This window comes from Sorghum bicolor, chromosome 4, assembly GCF_000003195.3.
Source record: "Sorghum bicolor cultivar BTx623 chromosome 4, Sorghum_bicolor_NCBIv3, whole genome shotgun sequence".
NCBI lineage: Eukaryota > Viridiplantae > Streptophyta > Magnoliopsida > Poales > Poaceae > Sorghum > Sorghum bicolor.
The window spans coordinates 63,208,310-63,221,056 of NC_012873.2; the positions used below are offsets into that span (position 1 = coordinate 63,208,310).

Sequence of the window (12,747 nt, forward strand, 5' to 3'; positions counted from 1 at the left end):
GGGGCACGTGACCACGCACCTAGGGAGCCGGTAGGCAGGTTGTCGTTGCAGCAGCCCACACACCTCCCGCACATCGGCGATGTACTAACGGCATTCCAGATGCTGCATGACATGTCACCGTACATGAAGTTCGGCCACTTCGCCGCGAAGCAGGACATCCTTGAGGCCGCCGTGGTCGCTAGGAAGCTCGCGGATGACCAACACCGGGACCTGCCTTGGTCGTCCCCATCCACCGCGCCGCTATCTAATCCAGTGGTAGATGGCAGTGGATGGGAGGAGCCCCTACTTCTCCACGACTGAGCTTTGCCCCATCTCAGCCAGCCAACAAGGAGAAGGCCGAAGAGGTGGCCATGGCTTGGTCCTTCTGCTCTCCTTCACTCTGGTTGCTTGCTTTAAAGGTGTTTGACGAATTGCTCTGCACAAAGAACATAGGAATCTATCCAAGCAAAATCATCCAACCAAGGGGATGTTTGGTTAGGATTGTTAGAGTTTAATATGTAATGTAGTATTTTTGTTTTATTTAGCAATCAGTGTCCAATTATGGACTAATTAGGCTTAAAAGATTCGTCTCGTAAATTACTCTCTAACTATTTCGTAAATGATCTACATTTAGTACTTTATGTGTGTGTGTGCAAACATTCGACGTGACGGATGGTAAACTTTACCATCCGTAACCAAACAGGCCAAACTAGTTGCTAGCCAGACTTAGATAATGTAGATAACCAAACAAATTCATCTTAGCTTGATGGAGGCAGTTTTAAGCTAGCCTGTTTTTCCTACAGTGCTGACTGATCTAGGAGAAGCATTTCTTTTTATAGTGATGTAGAGTGTGCTTGCTGCTCAGAAAAAGGAGAGGAGCGAAAAGGGCTTTGTAAATGTAAGTGGGCCACTTCTGGTACGATTTTATAGGCGAGAAGGCCCGATACTGGTGGACAGGAGCCTTCTGGCCTGGGCCAGCCGGAAAGATCTTTCCGCCTACCGCTCACTCTGGATTTTTGCGGCCAGCCCAAACGAAAAGAGAAAAAAAGAAAAAGAAAAAGTATATTTTTTTTATCCAAACTTTTACAAAAGTTCGTTTTTCCTCACTTAACCTAAAACCAGATAAATCATCTCTCTCAATTTTTAAAGCCCATACATTTTACCTCTCTAGAATGGTTTTGAAGGTGGTTTTACTACGACGAATAGTGGTTTGCTACAGTAACGGTGATTTTGTTCTTTTCTTTTCTTATTTATTTGGCTAATTCTTTAAAAAATTATAGTAAATCACATAAAATTATAAAATAGAAAAATCAATTTTGTTGGATTTTACATGAGTAAATCTACATAGTGAACATATAATATGGTATACTTTAGTATAAAGTTTTTTGCTACGAAGGTTTTATCTTTATCTTTTTTATTTTTTGGATAAATCTTTGAAAAATCATAGTAAATTACAGAAAAATCATAAAATAAAAAAATCTAATTTTATTAGACTCCACATAGGCATATCTACACAGTGAATATATAATATGATATGTTTTAGTATATTTTTTTATTGTAGCTTTAGATCTATGTTTTTCTATAACTAATTGAATAATTCATAGCTGCAACTTTCTATAATTACGTTGTTGGACTAAAGCATAATAAATCATAGAAAAATCATAAAATAAATCATAGAAAAACCATGCACAAGAAGTCAGGAACATTGCACCGCCTTTCACAAACATTTGGGCAAAAGACATAGTATAGCATCTAAAGGTACTGTTTGAAACACACTGAATTTACTGAACAATCAATAAGCTTGCTCAACCTAATCAGAGAATCGATAGTGTTTTTAATCAAACCAGCAACTTTTTAATGATGTGAAAGGAAATGGGGAATTGCATCTACACTTCTGCCAATTTTACTCAGTGTATACAAAGCCAGAATCATTACAAATGGTAGAAAGAACCATAACTGCCTTATCTATCAGATTATATATTAAAACTAGTACAACTCGTGTGCCCTTGTGCGCGTTCGTAAAAACAGGGTGTGTCATATAGAAGAATATATATGTCTGATTTATGTATTCATAAATAGCAAAGAGCGGTACGCAAATATATGTATAGGTATATAGTGGGACTATTTGTGATTCAATTTAATGTTTACTATGAATAATCCATAAGCAGAGGCACACAACATTATTATATAAGATACATATATAATTGATTCGGGACATCGCGAAGGTGGAGGAATATTATACAGACATAATAAGTCTAACATAGCTGATGATTATGCATGGCTAGACTAGATATATGTAGGATCGCAGTGCATTGCCCCTCCAGCACTTTAGTTAATGAGGCTGTTTGTGAATAATTCGAAACTTCAAGCATCGGAGTAATCTGCGATGTAAAGTGTGATCAATATGGTAAGCCTATAGGAATAATGCATCTTAGGTATGACATACAAGAAACCGTAGACATGACACCTTGAAAAAGCAGATCAAAAGTCGCTAAATAAGAATCTGGACCAGCATAATGCAACAAAGGTAATGAGGAAACTAAGTCTTGTCTTTGGAGAGCTACAATTGGTGGAATTTAAAGAATGAGGAACACGAACATATGTGGATGGCATGAAGTGAAAATATGTGAAAAGTACAGGTTGTCAAGCAATAAAGGCCACTCCATGGCAGATATAGCTAGCAGATGAGCACACAATTCCACCACGGTGTGGTTCCTTGGGATATGAAGGCACTATCTATAATTTTTCCTGTAGGTTTACACTCAGGATAATTCCTCAAAAAATACACGTAAGTTAGAATCGCAGATTTGATGACTAATGTAAGATCATAACTATTTGAAAAATTTAAGAATACAGACACCAGAAATATAAAATTGGGTACCTTATAATACTGGTAGGTAGGCAGGGAAATTTCAGAAGTACCAAGAGTTGTTTTTTTGGCTGTACAACTAATGCTGAATTTGGTGACACAATGTAACCAAAACTTGCCATGGACAGATTAGCTAGCCTAGCACTCCCACATGGTAACCTGGCAGAGGTGTAAGCAAGGTTTCTGTACAACAGTTTTCCTTGAAAACTATAAATCAAAACATGCGTCTAAAAGGCAGGTAGCATAAACCTTAAAAACTAAGGAAAACGAAACACTGATAACAACTAAGGACATATAGAAATCCTAGGTACACCTCTGAGCAGGATGGAGAAAAAAAAAGTAGACATGTGCTGGCAGCAGCTCAAATTGTTTGCAGAATCAACAACAAAAATTTAAGTAGGATTTTTTTTGTTAGCATACAGAATTAGCAAAAAAATGAGTAATAATAATAATAACAGAGTAGACATGTTACTGCAGTGCGTAGAGACCTTTTACTATGCTGCCTCCGGATCGGAGAGGCCGATGGTGATTGATGGCATGGTCTGTCTGCTGGATGTTGATGTCACAAAATGCAGGATTGGTCCTGCTGCCTCATGTACCTATAGCATTAGGAAAATGGTTAGTACTATAGGGAGTATCGTCTGCTCATGCTGCGGGCACCGCCGTTTGGTGCGCCGCCACATCAGGAGATGAGAGAGCCGCCATGGCTGCGGCCATGGCCGCGACCCGGTTGCGCCGATGCGTTGGAGGGCGGCCAACGCAGGGGCCCAGCCATTGTGCTGCCGCACGGGGAGGGAGAGAGAGACGGCGGCGCAGCAATGGCGGCACGGAAAGGGCCTGCGTGCGTTGAGGGAGCAGCCTTTTTTTCTTCATCCATGTTTTGGGTTCGGGAGAAGACAGGAAGTCTCTAGAGGAAGGTTACAGTGGAGTAAACTCGAGGATTTGATTGGAGATCAAACAGTTAATTTTTTTTACGACGACGTGGTCATGACTTGCTTTCACGCCAACAGACATCAGTTCCATGCATCCTAAGATCAACATGAATATGCTTACATGACATACCCATGTAGAAAATTTCGAGTTTCTGCTTCAGTGTCCTATACTCCTATGTAGTATCACTATCTCTGCTGGAGTAATCTATCAAATTTACACAAAAGGTCAAAGCTTCATAATGGTATTGACATCTTCACACAAAACAGATTAATCACCAACGACTCCAACCAAGTCATCTTGCTCAGATGTGCTCCCCTCTTCATCAACCTCAGCAAACAACGCTGATGCAGGCTCATATCCAGAGAGTTTCATCTCACATATCAAATTATTCAACATCTCATACACCTCCCGTGATCTGGGATGGACCTTCTCGCCCACAAGGAAACCATGCATCTCAGATTGCACCTCAATCCAGCTACAACCAGGTTCCTTTTTCAGCCTTCCCTGCCTCATTAGCCTTCTAGTCCTTGAAACATCAACCCATTTCCCTGATTCAGCGTATACATTAGACAGAAGAATGTAAACTGATGAATCATCTGGATCTAGCCGTAGAACATTGCTAGCAGCAGTTTCAGCCACTTCAACATCTTGACGGATCTTGCAAATGCTTAGCAGAGTCTTCCATATGACAGCATCTGCTTCAAGAGGCATGCTTCTAATAAATTTTAGGGCTTCCTGTGGGCCCTTTGAGCGTCATAGTATATCCACCATGCAAGCGAAGTGTTCCAGTTGAGGTTCCAATTTGTAGCGGCTAGTCATCAGATGGAAATACCGGCATCCATCATCTAGCAGACCAACATGGCTGCACGCCCGCAGAACTGCAACAAAAGTTGCATGGTTTGGCGCAACATTTGCTTTCTGCGTCCTCTCAAACATCTCTAGGGCTTCAAATCCCTGGCCATGGAGCGCATAGCCACATATCATAGCGTTCCATGATACAAAATCCAGTTTCTGCACCTTCTCGAACATTAGCTGTGAGTCTGGCATGTTCCCACACTTGGCATACATGTCTACAAGAGTGCTAGAGATAAATTCGTCTCCAAGCATTTCCTGTTTGATAATCTGACCATGGATCTGTTTCCCTAACTCAATGGTAGCCAGATTAGCACAACTATCAAGAACAGTGGCATAAGTAAAATGATCAGGCTTTACACCCATATCTAGCATCTCCGAGAAGAACTTTTGTGCTTCTTCACTCTGTTTGTTGAGTGAAAATCCTGCTATGATAGAGTTCCATGAAACAAGTTCTTGCCCCCCAATTCTGTCATGAAGTTTCAGAGCCTCTGTGATCATGCCACATTTGCAGTACATGTCAACAACAGTGCTTGAAACAAAAGCATCTAAACCAAGTCCAGACTTGATAGCTTTGCCATGAACCACCAACCCATATTCCAAAGATTGTAGACCTGCACAAGCCTTAAGAACACTACCGTACGTGAAATCATCAGCTTCCATACCAGAGCGCAGCATTTCATTTAGATGAACTATAGTATCCTCATAACACTCATTTTGCTCAAGAGCTGCAATAATAGTGTTCCAAGACACCGAATCCCTTTGCTCCATCTCCTGGAATACAAGGTACGCTTCTACTAATGCTTTGCACTTCCCATATAGATCCAGAATTGCATTTCTGACACAAACATCCACATCAGAACCTGATTTAATCGCTAAGCAGTGGACTTGTAACCCTTGAAAGTACCCCTTAACCTCAGCACAAGCACTGAAAACCCCTGATAAGCTAACTACACCAAAACCAATACCAGACCTGGTCATGAATTGAAACAGTTGCATTGCCTCAGCTCCTAGTCCTGTGCGCACAAGCCCAACCATCATGGCATTACATGTCTCCACAGTATGGTTAGGCAAACCAAAGAATGCCCTTCTAGCATCAACCAAGCTATCAGCCTTCGCATACACGTCCACGATTGCTGTCCCAACAACACGGTCAGAACTAAACTTATTCTTTATGGCATGTGCATGTAACTGCCTAGCAGTGCTCAGACATGTGATCGCTGCACAGGATCTAAAGACACTGGCATAAGCCGGCTGGCTGACCCCAAGCCCCAACCTTTGCATCTGCACAACAGCTCCAGCCCCCGCATGTACTGCTCATTCTGAACACATCCAGCGATCACTGCACCCCACGAGACCGAATTCCTCTCACCCATTCCATGAAAGAAGTGCAGTGCGTCTTCCAAACTCCTGCACTTGCCATACATGTCGACGAGAGCGCTCCCTGCTCGGACATCCATCTCCAGGCCTGTCTTCACCGCCAGCGCATGGATCTGAACACCAAGCGCCAGGTCGTCCAAGCCACCACATGCCTTGAGCAGGACAGCAAGCGTCGTCCTGTCGGGGGCGACACCACAGCGAGCCATCTCAATAGACAGGCCCACCAAGTCCCGGAACATGCCGCGCTGGCAGTAGCCCGAGAGCAGCGCGTTCCAGGACACAACATCCGGATCCGGCATCACACACAAGAGGGACGTGGCCATGCCGGTGTCACCCATGTGAGCATACGCCGTGAGCATGGTGTTCCACGAGACCGTGTCCCGGTGGGGCATCGTGTCGAACACCCCGTGCGCATGGGCGGCGCCCCCGCACCGAGCATACATCTGGAGGAGGCAGTTGGAGACGAACATGGTGGGCACAAACCCGGACACAAGCATCCGCGCGTGCGCAGCCTGGCCCGTGGCGAGCGCCGAGTGCCCGGCACTGGCACATAGCTGGTAGACGTGGGAGAAGGTGGCGGTGGCGAGGAACGCCGCCTGAGCGGGCGTAGGGCGGCCTGGGCATCCCGGGCTCAGGGAGCGTGTGATGTGGCCGGTGGCAGTCATGTGTTAATTAATGTCCGGCTCTCTTGAGTTCCAGCACTACTCTCCGACACATCTTTCTATCTTTCCATTCTAGCCTCCTATATTGCAAATTGCAATGTGATTATTACTTATTAGGAACTAAACATTGATATTCACCGAATGTTTGAAAATCGAAATTGAACAACTAGATGTAGTATTGTTCTATATTCTGTACTCACCTTGAGCTGCGACTCTGAGCTGTGATGTATGCAGTATGCCTGGCCTTGCGGGCGTCGAACTCAGAATGGCCTTTGCAAAGGACTCGCCTTTCTGCCTGGCAAATCAAATCAAAATGGGTCAGCACCTGTAAGTGGCATCGATTCAGCCTACACCTACCGGTTCCTGCCTGCGACGAGGATGCCAAGGTCGGAGCGGAGCCTGGAGAGCGCGGTGGCCGCGGCGGCGCGGGGGGTGGGGCTGGCTGCCGGCTGCAGAAGAACACAGCAGAAGGGGCGGCCGCGACCCTCTCGCTTGACGTGCTGTCGCGGTGCCGCCGACTCGCCGCGCCGCCGCCTAGCGAGAAGCGCGTAGCGGCCGTCCGCGGTCCGCCCGTGGACCGTTCGAGACTCCGATAGTCGGTCACCCAGAGGCTCGGTCCTCGGACCGCGGACGCGCCCAGGCCACAGCCACAGGGATCGCCGGCGCCGCCGGGGGTATGGAGCGTCGGCGCGGTGCGGCTCGCTACTGGCGGTGGCGGCCTGGCGGGGGAGGAAGAGTGCCTGGCAGGGCAATGGCAGGTGGCGCGCTTCCCTGCTGGGCTGCTGGCGGTGGCGCGGCACGGTGGCTGGGGGTCGACCGGGCGGGGACGACGGCGCGGCCGCGTGGGGGCCGGCACAGGGCGAGTTCGCGAGTGGGCAAATTTACATTTGGGCCTTGTTTGAGAAAAGTGAAAAGTTTTCAATACTGTAGCAGTTTCGTTTGTTTGTGACAAATATTATCTAATTATGGACTAACTAGGATCAAAAGATTCGTCTCGTGATTTCCAGCTAAACTATGTAATTAGTTTTTGTTTTCGTCTATATTTAATGTTTTATGCATGTGATATAAGATTCGATGTGACGGGGAATCTTGAAAACTTTTTGGTTTTCGGGGTGAACTAAGGCCCTGTTTAGTTCCCCACCAAAATTTTTTTCATCCATCCCATCGAATCTTTAGACACATGCATGGAATATTAAATGTACATAAAAAAATAAACTAATTACACAGTTTGGTTGAAAATCGCGAGACGAATCTTTTAACCCTAGTTACTCCATGATTAGCCTTAAGTGCTACAGTAACCCACATGTGCTAATGATAGATTAATTATGCTTAATAGATTTGTCTTGCAGTTTCTTGACGAGCTATGTAATTTGTTTTTTTATTAGTTTCTAAAAACCCCTCCCGACATCCTTCCGACACATCCGATGTGACACCCAAAAAAATTTTATTTCCAATCTAAACAGGGCCTAAGGCCTGGTTTTGTTCACGAAAATTTTTGGATTTTCCTACTGTAGCACTTTCGTTTGTTTGCGGCAAATATTGTCCAATCATAGACTAACTAGGGTCAAAAGATTCGTCTCGCGATTTACAGACAAACTGTGTAATTAGTTTTTATTTTCATCTATACTTAATGCTTCATACATGTGCCGCAAGATTCGATGTGACTAGGAATCTTGAAAAATTTTGGGAACTAAACAAGGCCTTGGTTTCTTAGATGACATAGGACTTGTTTACATCTAAAAAGTTTTTGATTTTAACACCGTAGCATTTTCATTTTTATTTGATAAACATTGTCCAACTATGTAGTAATTAGGCTTAGAAGATTCATCTCGTGATTTATATATAAATTGTATAGTTAGTTTTTATTTTTATCTATATTTAATGCTCGATACATGTGCCGTAAGATTCGATGTGATAGAGAATCTTGATAAGTTTTTAGTTTTTGAGGTGAACTAAATAAGGCCATAAACTCATCTTTGAATATTGGAGGTCGGCGCCAGAACTCATAGCTCCGAGGTAACACATTTCAGCGCCACAAATTTTAGGTCTGAGGTGCCTGACCATGCATAACAGAGCATCTTAGGTGACACTAATGTGTTTAGTATCTTGGAGCCACAGATCTTGGCTCCGAGATCAAAGCCACAGATCTTGGCATCGATCTCGGAACCGAGATCTATGAGCCTACTCTCATTTGTTTCTCCTTCCTCTAAAATTCTTGCACTTCCTAGAAGCAACTACCGAAGTCTCTAGATATTTAAAATAAGCAAAAAATACATGCACTCCAAATATATTGCCTAACTACATCACATAATAACCTAACTAAATATATATATATCTAATTTTTCTATGTGTTTATATAAAATAAATTTACTAACTATATTGCCTAACTACATTGCCAATGCCTTGTTTAGTTCACCCCAAAAACCAAAAACTTTTCAAGATTTCTCGTCTTATCAAATCTTGCGGTATATGCATGGAGCATTAAATATAGATGAAAATAAAAACTAATTTATGACACATGATTAGACAATCTTTTAAGTCTAGTTATTTTATAACTGGACAATGTTTGTTAAATAAAAATAAAAGTGCTGAAGAAATAAACTCTAAAATTTTTTATCTAAACAAGGGCCAAGTCTCGTGCCGCGTATACAATTGCCTCAGCCCAGCCACTCCTTGCCGATGTACTTGTTGTTGGGCCTCTTGATAGTGCAGCAACGGCGATGCAATGTTTCCGTCGTCTGATACTGGTGGGCAGGAGCCTTCTGCCCTGGGCCTGCGGTGCACAAAATTACTCTCACTCTAGATTTTCCCGGCCGGCCCAAACGAAAAGAAAACTAAGGCCTTGGATGTAGTCGTATTCACATCAATCCACATGTATTGAAGTGGATTGGAGTGAAACTTGAACTAAATTCCACTCTAATCCACACCAACACACATGGATTGAAGTAAATACGACAACATCCAAACAAGGCCTCAAACTGCTCGTGCATCATCCGTGCCTGACGTATCCTACCAGCACAAATTAGATATATATGATATAGAATAGATGGGTTTCGAACACATAGATAGGAGACAACAAATCTAGTTTATATCATAACACTGAGCCCCTGTTATGGCCAAAGCAGAAGACATACCGAGCCAACTGCAAAAACTGATGTCTGAGCTGATTCGCCTGTTCTTTAGTTCTGTGCGGGAAAATGCTCCAGTGGATTCTTTACTGAGGACTTGTTTACTTCCAAAATATTTTGCAAAATATAAATAATACTATTTTCGTTTGTATTTGACAAATATTATCCAATCATAGAATAACTAGGCTTAAAAGATTTATCTTGCAAATTACAGATAAATTATGTAATTAATTATTTCTTTTATCTATATTTAGTGCTTCATGTATATGCCACAAGATTCGATGTGACGGAGAATGTGCAAAATTTTGCAAAATATTTTGGAAACTAAACAAGGACATTACTGGCATTCATGAAGATCAGCAGTCTCGAGCATTTGTCTTATCATCTTTTCCAGGCCTTGTTCAATTCCCAAAATTTTTCAAGATTCCCCATTACATCAAATCTTACAGTACATGCATAGAACATTAAATATAGATAAAAAAATAACTAATTGTACAGTTTACCTGTAATTTACTAGACGAATCCTTTGAGCCTTAGTCCTAGACAATAATTGTTAAATAAAAACAAAAGTGCTACGGTAGCCAAACCTAAAAATTTTCGTGAACTAAACGGCCTGTTGATGATGAAGGAACCTGCCTTCTGCTCGCGGAGTGGTGGTAGATCTATGCGCTCTGACTACTGACCTGAAGAAAAGCTCTGCCATTGATCTATCGGGGCCTGCTGCGAAGGCCATCCGTCCAACAACACCTTCTTCTACATACAGCATTGCTGGTACTGTAGGCACAGATGTTCCTGACCCGTTTTGATGTCGTCATGGTCACGCATATGAAAAATCATCGAAGCACTTCAGATCCGCACGCTACTTTCTACCTTATTGCCATCTCAACATGTCTTACCATAGCTTTAAGCTCACGAAGTCGTCTCTCCTCATGTTTGTGGTTAGAAATTAAAGTTTTGCATCAGCAGCGACATCGACGAAGGAGAGACAACAAAATATATAGAATGTGCGAGACATTTGACCCAATTTGAATTTGGTCCGCAGTGTATGTTGTACGTTGATGTGAGATTATAGAGGTTTAGCATCACCTTGGTTGTTGAAGGTGAGATAAACCAACATACAAGGGTTTATAGAGTCTATACCATCAATCCCTTGTTAACTATTTTACATGAAACAAGGACTAAAATACTCCATTACATCTCAAATTTTATGTCATTTCAAGAACTTTAGAGAGTCAAAACATTATAAGTTTGACCAAATTAATATAATATAAGATAATAATATTTATGATACAGGTTCTTTATTAATTATATTATATTTTTATAGTATATCTATTTGATGTCATAAATTTTTGTAATTTTTTCTATAATTTTGGTCAAACGTGAGATGCTTTGATTCACTCTTCCAAATTCTTAAAATGACTTATAATTTAGGATAGAGAGAGTATAAATTTATTGGTGGTAGTAGTGTATAGTTTACTCAGCGTTGGTGTTTGGACACAAGGGAATTTAAAATGGTACGCAAACAAATCGTAAATTTTAGTGGCACCAACATAGACATAGCCATGCAGATTGTTTTCCAAAAAAAAAAAAAAAACATAGCCATGCAGATGCAGCCATCGTGGTACTACGTGCACGGTGCACCAGAGTATCAGACGACAACCAGGAGCGGCCATCAGGGGCTGGTGCGTGGGACGGATGATGTGCACTGCTGGCGAGCGGGTGCGGGTGCGGGCGCGCGGCCGAGACGGCGGTGCATGCGGGCACACTCCAGCTTGAGACAGCCTCTGCCCATCCACGCATATCATTTGATGATTTGATCATTTTCCTTCCCTTTTCCCCGGCACTTTCTCCAACGCCACGCCACTACGCCAGGCAGTGCAATTTTTTCCTCTCGCCAAGCTAACCGGCCGGCCGGACCGATGGCGAGTGCAACGCCAACTGCTGCCTGCACGCTTTCGTTTGCTTTCAGATAGAGTTCAGACGACTAAAACTTCTCTCTAGTCTATTAACTAATACGCACAAACATTGCATGCAAGGGAAAACAACAAACGAGAAAGTGCTTTGTTTAAGTGTCAAGTTCATCTCATGTCTATATGCATGTCGACGGATAGATCAGATGGTTGCTATGGAACGGAAGAGACGAAGACGAGAAATAAACTAGGAGTAAAATGGTGCACTGATCCTAGTAGAGTCCAGCTTAAGAATGCCAACTTGGTCACATCGAGGCGATAAAACCGTGATTGGTTAATCAGCTCGATGATACGGAGAGCTTGCCGAAACACTGGATCGCACTGCATGTCATAATGGCGACGCGCATGATCAGATCATCGAGGCGTCGAGCTGAGCCGCCCACAAAATCTATGCGCGCAACCCCCGAACCTCGTGCCTCAAGAACGGGGACGCGACGGATCGAGACATTCATGTGCATGGCTCTGCCCTGCTTCTTGTGCCCTGTATATTTATAGCTAGTGTTCGTACGACAGATAGATCGATAGTGCTATGAAATGAAATGAAATGAAATACACTGGCTTCTTCTTCAAAAAAAAAAAAATTGGGATCAGATCTGGCTTCAAATTGTTGCTAGGAAGGATGGTGTGGACCTTTACTTTACATGCACTAATCCCAACCTCGCTCCCAACTTCCCTGGTTAATCACAATTAAACCTCAGTTCGTTGAAACACAATGTAAAGGTCGACTAAGTAAGGTATAGATATTCCCAACCAGCAAAGAGAACAGAAGCTGCAGATGCATACTAAAGATTTGGCTAGGTGCATGTCTTAGCCACTTGACATGAAGAAGGACCTTATGGAGTACGTACACCTCGGTACCTTTATTTTATTCTAAAACCACTCCCGATACATTCTGTACTTGTATATATTTTACCCAATGCATGGAATCGATCGTACGTTAAACTGATCTACTATAGTTATGAAGCCTGCTTTCT

The 12,747-nt window shown here is 43.0% G+C and overlaps 1 long non-coding RNA gene and 1 pseudogene across 1 annotated transcript; both read right to left on the bottom strand.

The window, feature by feature from the left end:
- Positions 2,040-3,322, bottom strand: LOC110434469. Its single transcript, XR_002451980.1, has 2 exons — positions 2,861-3,322; positions 2,040-2,360 (listed from the first exon to the last, which is right to left on the bottom strand). It is a non-coding gene; the product is annotated as an uncharacterized LOC110434469 (long non-coding RNA).
- On the bottom strand, positions 3,810-7,568 carry LOC8073937 (annotated as a pseudogene).